Below are 8,686 nucleotides of genomic sequence, written 5' to 3' on the forward strand. Positions count from 1 at the left end.
CAAGGCCTGACCTGCAAACCTGTAGTGAAGCAGCTCGTGTCTGTCTGCATACTGCTTCTCCTGTGTTTGCTGTTAACATTGTGTGTCAAATTGGTAAAGTGATAAATAAAGGTGTTGAAATGTGGATCTGTTGTCCTCAAGGTGCACCACCTACACCAGCAGTCGCACACAGGCACTAACATCTAACATGGACGGGCTGTGGGAGGGGCTGTGGGAGGGATGGGAGCCACAGCTCACAGGGTCTCACGTCACCTCCCCACAGGGAGGAAACTTTTGCTTCCTCATTTAGACAGGGTGACTCCTGGCCTGACCCCAGGCCACCTGCCTCGTAGTCCCAGGCTCGTTCCAATCTTGCCCTGGTGCAGCCCCGGGTGGGGGCCCAGACATAGCAATGATGTCCTCGAGTAAGTACCAACATGAAATCCTCTGTGAAATAGTTTTCAAAACTGAAGATAAAGGCATTCATTCTAAGACTACAACAAGGAAAACTGCACCAGCAGACATTAAAAGTAAGTCTAATTGCAGCAAGAACATGACCACAGACAGAATGTCTGCAGGGAAGTGGCTCAAAAAATGGGCAGTAAGTAACCATACAAAAACCCTGTAAATAAATGATTTCTGTGGGAAAAAAATATTTCACTAAAATACTCGAACACTGGGGCGCCTGGGTGGCCCAGTCAGTTAAGTGTCCGACTCTTTATTTCAGCTCAGGTCATGATCCCACAGTTTGTGAGTTCTAGCCCAGAGTGAGCCTCTGTGCTGGGGGTGGAACCTACTTGGTTGGGATTCTCTCTCTCTCTCTCTCTCTCTCTCTCTCTCTCTCTCTTTCTCTCTGTCATTCTCTCTCAAAAACAAAACAAAACAAAACAAAAAAATACTAAAGCAAAAACCAAAAACCAAAAAACCCTTAAAAACCATCACATGGAAGCCGAAGGGTGCCCAGGGAGGTACATGCTCATGGCTCCTGTACGCTACCGGGGGAGCAGAAGCCCTGATTAGATGAACACCAGCTGTGATAATATGCCAGAAAGAACGCATAGCTTCCAAAACCAGCAGAGGTGAAAATGGCTACAGTATAGAAGGGGACAATCACAGAAGAAACAGAATACAAAACAAGAAGAAACAAAAGCGTATCGATTATGTCAGGCGATATGGCAAAAGAAAAGAGAGAAAAGCGATAAAGTAAAGGTTTTAGAGCCGAATGCATCAGTAATTTCCATTAAAGATGGAAAGGAACAGAAGCTGTGGTGCAGGAGAGGAAGTGAGAGAGAACGCGGCGCCATGGACCAGCATGAACCACGGCCAGGGAGACGGGGTGGCCCCAGCACTGTGGGGAGGACGCAGGTGCGGACCAAGCCTCGCCGGCCCCGCCAGAGCCCCGCAGCTGGCCCTGGTGTTCTGCCTGCTCTGTCGCCGGCCAGGGCCGCCCCGACGTGTCCTTGGCTTGAAAGCGGAAGTGGAGCTTGAGGTCGGGAGCAACCCGTGGCCATCGCTCACCCACGTCCCTTCCCTTCCCCGAATGGCAAGGACTTGCTTGAAGCAACCACCACCCCGACAGGTCTGCCTTAGGGACACAGCTCCAGATGCTGAGGCCATGGAAATGCCATTAAAAGACAGGCCAAAAACTTGGACAATTAAGCAATACAAGCGAATTTGAGATACAGCCCTTATGAGAACTCAGGAAGAAAGGGACAGCCTGCGCCATCCCAGGGCTTAGGCCGAGTAACTACTGGCAAAGTAGAAAAACCCCCAAACCTAGTGGCTGACACAGTGACATTCCTTTCTTATGCACACGGAGTCCAGCAGAGGTCAAGGAGGGCTCTCTGCCCCCAGGAGAGAAACAGGCCCGCTGGTCAGTGGCACCGCCGGCAAGGCTACGGAGGGGATGGTGGCCACCCTGGTGGCCTGGCAGCTCTTCTCTGTCCCACTCAGAATGAACCACATGGCCCCAAACCCGCTGCGGGGGGCTGGCGAATGGAGGGGTGGACGGTGCTCTGTGAGAAGGGGCTAAGGGAACTAAACCCGTGGCTAGAAGTCTCCCACAAAGAGCATTTCAGGCCCGACTGGCTTCCTCAGCAAGTTCCATCACACACGCAGGGAAGAGAGAGTTACAACCTGTCCTGAATTCTCCTAGAAAGCAGAGAAGGGTGCACAGCTGAACTTCTATCACGGGCATGGCGTGGCGGTGCGAACGCTGAGGATAGCGGCACCTTAAGAGAGGACTGTAGGTGGTGTCACCGCGGGGACAGGACTGGTTCCTGCCGCCGTCCCAGCCAACAACCACACCATGTGGTGCCGCATCAGCGGGGTCCTGGGACCAGACTCTAGCTACCACTTCCTCTTCACGACAGCGGGGGCAGGCACTTATTACCCCTTTCTACAGATGAGGAAATGGAGACCCAGAGAATTCCAATAATTAAATGTCAGACATTAAGTGGGGTACCCAGAATACAAAATCCTAAACAAAATAGTAACCAAATCCAAAAGTATGTTTGCAAAGGAAAACCCATCATTACTAGGCTGTACTTAACCCAGAAAATTTCGGTTGTTTTACGTTATCAAATTACCGAAATTAACCACATGAACAGAATAAAGGAGAAAAACCACATGGTCATCTTCAATGGCTGCAGAAAAAGTGATAAAATTCACCCATTCACGATAAAAAATGTCTTGGCAAATTAACACTACAAGGAGCTTCTTTAACTTGATAAAGTCTATCTACAGAAACACTATGCATCACACACCCTCTAGAATGAAAACATTAAAACTTTGACAGTAAGTGCTGGAAACATGGACCGACAGAAACTAATACACTTCTAACGGAGCATCAGTGTAACCATTCTAGAAATCATCTGAAATTACCTGCAGCAAAGGCGTTAAGAACATGGTTCAGGAGTTAAGTGAAACATGAACATAATGGGACACAAAGTTAATAAGAAAGAACCAAATGGGATTTTAGAACTAAAAACATACGTAATTTCTGAAATTAAAAATCCATTGTCTACACAGGCCCAAATGCAGAATGGGTGAGGCCTGTGACAAGGCAGCAGAAATGACCCAACGGAGGGCAAGAACAAAAGATGGGAAAAAAGACCCGAAGTCTGGGGACCCGTGGGGATGCTACCAAGTGGTCTGGGTGTAACTGGGGTCCGGGAGGGAGGGTGGGACAGAAGCTGGATCGAATAACCATGTTGAAGAAATGGTGGCAAAACTTTCCCAGATTTGATGAAAATTATAAAGTCACAGGTCTAAGAAGCTCAACAAAACCCAAACAAGAGGAACATAAAGTAATAGCATGGTGAGCATTTCCAACAAGCCTAAAATGGTTGAATGCTAAAATCTTTTCAATAAATAAAAAAAAAAAAAAAATGGTATGATGAAAGAAATTGCACTCCCCCACAAAAACCATATTTGCTGTGACATGTTTTCCTGCTAAGTTGCAGAGAAACTGATGCCAAAGGACACAGCCAGGACCAGACAGGAGGGAACCAGGGAGACCACCCGGTTCCTGAGGGAAACGCCCGACCCCCGAACACCAGTGGCAGAGCCCGACGACACACACAGGCACCTGTAGGCCTGCCTGCTCTTCTCCATAAATTAAGTAGGCATTGGTTTAAAAAAGTACTTTGTTTTACCTAGAAGCCAAGTATTTAAATAAGATAAGAAGTTTCCAAACTAAAAATCTAGTATTTTGTCTGTGTGCGCTCTAATTTTCAGAAATGCACTGTAATTGTAAGCAAGAGAGCGCCTGGGGAAATACTTCCACTGTGAGGCAGTGATGTCACAAAATGGTATTTTTAATGTTTCCCCAAAATGTGTTACTTTTATTGAATCTTGGAACGTACCTGTCCCACCTGCGCCTAGCTTGCTTCATGAAAGAATTCAGTGAGAAGATCTCAGTCACAATTTATAAAAAGTCACTTTTTAGAATGTTAGTTTATCTTGCCACACAAAATTATTTAATCACACACAGTGCTCTTACATTAGGGAGAAAAATACTGCATTTTATCTCAAGATATTTCATGGAAAATTAATGATGCTGGTCTCAAAAAACATCAATATGTCTTGTCTCAAAACATGTGAAGGGCTTGGATTAATCCTTTTTTTTTTTTTTTTTTTTTTTTTTTTTTTTTTTTTGCAATCTCAGGAGCAGGAGCAGCGTGGATTCAGAGGGAGCCACCCTGGTTAGCACCTCCCTGCAAATACTACCCCTACATGTCCTTGTTCGCAGACTTGCCTACTGGCAGATCAATCCCATCTTTTCAGGGTGTTTTAGAAAACTGAGCTGTAGGCCCTGAACACGTTTCAAAACTTCAGCTGATTATGAACGGGAGGCACAGCTCTGCCCCACAATCGTACCAGGTAGAAAAGAGCTTCCGCGGTTTACTAGGTGCGTGGAGGCGACCCAGACGCAGCCTAGCAGCCACCGCGCGGAAACAGGCCCAGCATCTTCTTGAGCTCCTTGTAGCTCCAGTGCAGCTGCTCCACCTGGGCCTTGTGTTGCGCGCGTGCCTGGCTCAGTTCCTGCAGGAGGTGTTGTTCCTCCTTGGTGCTGACCAGGGAGCTGGAGGAGGGCTCGGGGGAGCGACTCCTGAGGACCACCTGCCGCCTCCTCTCCAGCAGCATCCTCCCTCACCTGGCCGGGGCCCTCCCCGTCCACACCGTCCCCGCAGCCAACACCCTCCCGTCTCCCACCCGCTCCGGCTCCTGCCATCCACCCCTGGCCTCCAGATGGCGTGAGGCTACGCGTGACCCGAGCCCTCAGCCACCAGGCCACGTGCAGGCTCAGCACCCAGACGGACGGGTGAAGGCAACGGATGACGGAGGGGTGCCTCGCTACTCCAGCCACACCTGTTTTCTGAAAAAACCATCATCATCTTCCCAGCTAGCAGAACAATGTTCTCATTCTGGAACAGATCCAAAGACTGACATATTTCTATCTCCCGGTCCAATGTAAAGGGGCTCCCTGAATAATTCTGACAATAGTGACTGCATAACTGAAGAGTCCTGGTTTTACAGTGTTGACCATGGTTGCCTTTGGAAGGACTTCAGGGAAGAAGCGGCCCTGTACTGCCCACTCGGCCATCTGCGAAGTGCCCTCGCCCTCCAGTCGGCAGCGACCAGGGATAGATGGGAGCGGGGCCATCTTCCCACAGACGCATGCCCCCGAAGACAGACCTCCTGTGCAGGCACCAGCCATCTGCTCCGGCCAGGCTAAGGCCCAGAGTGGATGAAGTCAGTGTGGACCACCACTGCCCCCCACCTCCACCCACTGCACGGCAGCCCAGTCCACACGGAGCCCACAGTACTGCAGATGGGGGCCCATCGGGTTCTGGGAGCCATCCTGCCTCACCTATCCCCCCCCCCTACACCCATGACAGCTACCTTTTGCTCCCTTCCGCTGCTCCATCTATGCTCCAGCTCATCTCCCAGGAGCCCCTTCCCCTCTGTACCTCGTGCCTGGGGTAGGCCTGCTGACCCCCCAGCGTCACAGCCTGGCTCCACCTAGGGCCGTGCTGCACTCGAGCCTGGGGGAGGTGTGTGGGACTCAGCCCAAAGTGGGGGAGTAGGAGTGAGTTGGGCTCATGCTCTGCGCCTCCACAAAGTACACCTCACACCACCCAGTGGGCGGCATGCCTCCTCCCTGCACCTGCTTCCCAGCACACGATTCTCTGGATAGAAACTGAGGCTCCACCTGGACAGCCCCCACACTGCCTGCTCCCTTCTCACCACCCAGCACACAGCTGGGAGTAAAGGGGGAGGCCCCGCGCGCTAGGAGAACTGACAGGAACCACGCAGGGTGGACCAAGACAGCCCAGAGTCTCTTAGCAGCTCTCACCTGCCCCTCACAGATGCAGCAGCAAGAAGGGACTTGCTTTTCCTGAAGAAAGGGGAGCTCAGGGGAGTTGTAAGTCAACCGGAGACGCGTGACGCGTGTGGCACAGGGCCTGCATGCTGCAAAGCCACCAGGCGACTCCTCTGCGTACCCTGCTGTCACTGGGGCTGGCCCTGCTTCCCCCTGCCCACCCCCGCTGCCCTGGACAGGCACCTGTGGCTCTCCCGCAGCATCTGGGTCAGCTCCCGGACCTTGTCATAGTGCTCCAGATGCTGCTTCAACTCCACAATCTCACCAGAGAGCCTCTTCACACTTGTTTCAAGTCCTGAAAGAGAAAAAAAGTAGCATCAAAAGAGCTTCCCTGTCCCTAGGTCTGCCCAAAGAAATGCCTTGGGAAAACCAAAAACCCCAAAAAGCCAACAAACAAACAAACAAAAAACCTAAACACAACAAAACAAAACAAAAAGAGAGAGAGAGAGAATGCAGTTAAGGCAGAAGATTCTACACTCATAACCCTAATGGACCTGATCAGTATAGCTATGTCATGTTTCTGTAGAAGTCCTAAGCATCTGAGATGACAAGGAGACACATAAAATTCTTGGACCAATCCCTGTTATCAATGGCAAGTTTTCTGTGGTGAAAGGTGAAGAGGAACAAAAGAATAAAAAGTCTTAAGCGAGCACATTTGAAATGAGCGATGACTGTGTCCAGGCCACATAAACAGGAAAACAAAGCCTGCTACAGAATGACCCATTAAAGGAGCTCAATTTCTAGGTCACTGGAGGTAGGGAATGGAGGAGGCAGGTGGAGATGTAAGGGTGGGGTGCGGTGGGGGATGGCAGCTAGGCTCAATGGCCGTGCCACTGAGGTTGGAAAGATAGATGGTTTCAGATAAAGGGTTTTAAGATTTGGAAAACAAACAATTATAAAAGATAGTGAGATGCAGACAATGATCTAGAAATTTGTCCTTGAAGTTGGGCAGTGTTATGGAGGGAAGTAACTAGAGAAGAGTTCCAAGACCCTAGTGGCCAGGAAAGGTGTTACATGTTAACAGGAGATAAACTTTAAAAAGATTACTAAATATTAGTTGTCCTATTTTCTCAGGCCAAATAAGATTTCTAGTATACTATAAAAAGAAGGAAGAAGAAGAAAACCCCTTTAATGTTTCATATTATAGTTCAGAAAACTTACATTATTGTGTAACAATTTCATTAAACTGCAGTGAGATTTATTTTTACAGAATGCTCATATGCTACAGATAGACATTACCTTCTGAAGAAGATGTCAAATAGACTTGTTTACACCAGAGAAGCCACATATGTAGAAAAAGCCTCACACATCCACTACAGTATCTAAAAGAGCTGAACAAATTGGTGGTCACTACTGATGGAATTTAAAACAGATTCAAAAGATATAAGAAGCTACATTGTTAAAAGAATGGTATATAATTCTTGTGCTTCTTTATGTATGAGATTCTTTTCTAAAAAAAATTGTTGATGTTTATTTATTTTTGACAGAGAGAGACACATGACACAAACAGGGGAAGTGCACAGAGAGGGAGACACAGAATCCAAAGTAGGCTCCAGGCTCTGAGCTGTCAGCACACAGCCCTACACAGGGCTTGAACTCATGGACTGCGAGATCATGACCTGAGCTGAAGTCCAATGCTTAACCAACTGAGCCACCCAAGTGCCCCTCTAGGTATAAGATTCTTAATTTAAAAAGTAACTGCATAAATCTCGTGATGCTAGGAAATACTTGGTTACACTGAAGCTTTATTTAGCCCTGAAAAGAAATTCAGTGTTCTCTCTTGGTGAAATTTTGAAGAATCACTCATTAGACCTAATTGTTCTTCCAGAACGTCTGGCTGTTAGAGGTAATTTAGTAGGACAGAAAATAAAATATACTCACAGATTACTTGCTACAAATAAGATTGTACTCTCTGTCTGTATCGTGAAACATTAAATCATATTTCCAAAGAGAGCAGTTACCAGATTATCTCCTTGAGAAAATACATGTGTGTTAATTCTTAACATCTTAACTCTATATTTGGGAAGACCTTATTTTAAGGTTTGACTTTTTCCTGCTGCTGATCATAGACATGAAGACAATAATCAGAACCACTAACATAAGATGACAAAGAAATGCCATCAACAAATGGCAGAATTTTCTTTTACAAAGATTAGGTGATTTTGAGTGGCGTTTACAACTAAAAGATAGGGAAAATCAACATTTTTTTAAATTTTATTTTTCTTCTGGAATCCTCAGGCAATATTATAACTGACTCATTTAACTCATCTGAATTAGTTTTTAATAAGCTCTCAAAGGTGGACCAATCGTCTCTAGTTTCTCCTGGGAACTGGAGAAAATTAAATGAAGGTGCGATCCAAACTCCTAAGGATATTTTTTGGCTAATTTTTGAGACTTCTTACTTCTAACTAATTTCCCTTAGATCTACATACCATTCTGACCCCACATCTACCATGGGTGATTAAGAGTTCTGCTTGCTTCTTTCACTATCAATAGGAATAACTCTTATTTCAAACTTAGAATTTACCTGCAAAGCTGAAAAACTTGTCAGTTATTATCTACCATTACACTCTGTCTTATTCACACACACAAAAAAATCATTTATTGATTTCATATGTAACCAATGATGGGTTTTACATTCTTAGCTATTAACCAACCACTCCTTTTGATTTTGGTATATTGTTAGAATTTAGAATTCAAACCCAATCCCTTACTCTTGTCTCTCAACTTCCACATATCTATTGGCATAATCAGAAGTTAGGAATAGGTCATGTTTGAGAACCTAGAACTCTCTGCATGTCATTTAACAGCCACCAGTCA

This window comes from Panthera pardus, unplaced genomic scaffold, assembly GCF_024362965.1.
Source record: "Panthera pardus isolate Hobbes unplaced genomic scaffold, ASM2436296v1 HiC_scaffold_345, whole genome shotgun sequence".
NCBI classification, from domain to species: Eukaryota; Metazoa; Chordata; class Mammalia; order Carnivora; family Felidae; genus Panthera; species Panthera pardus.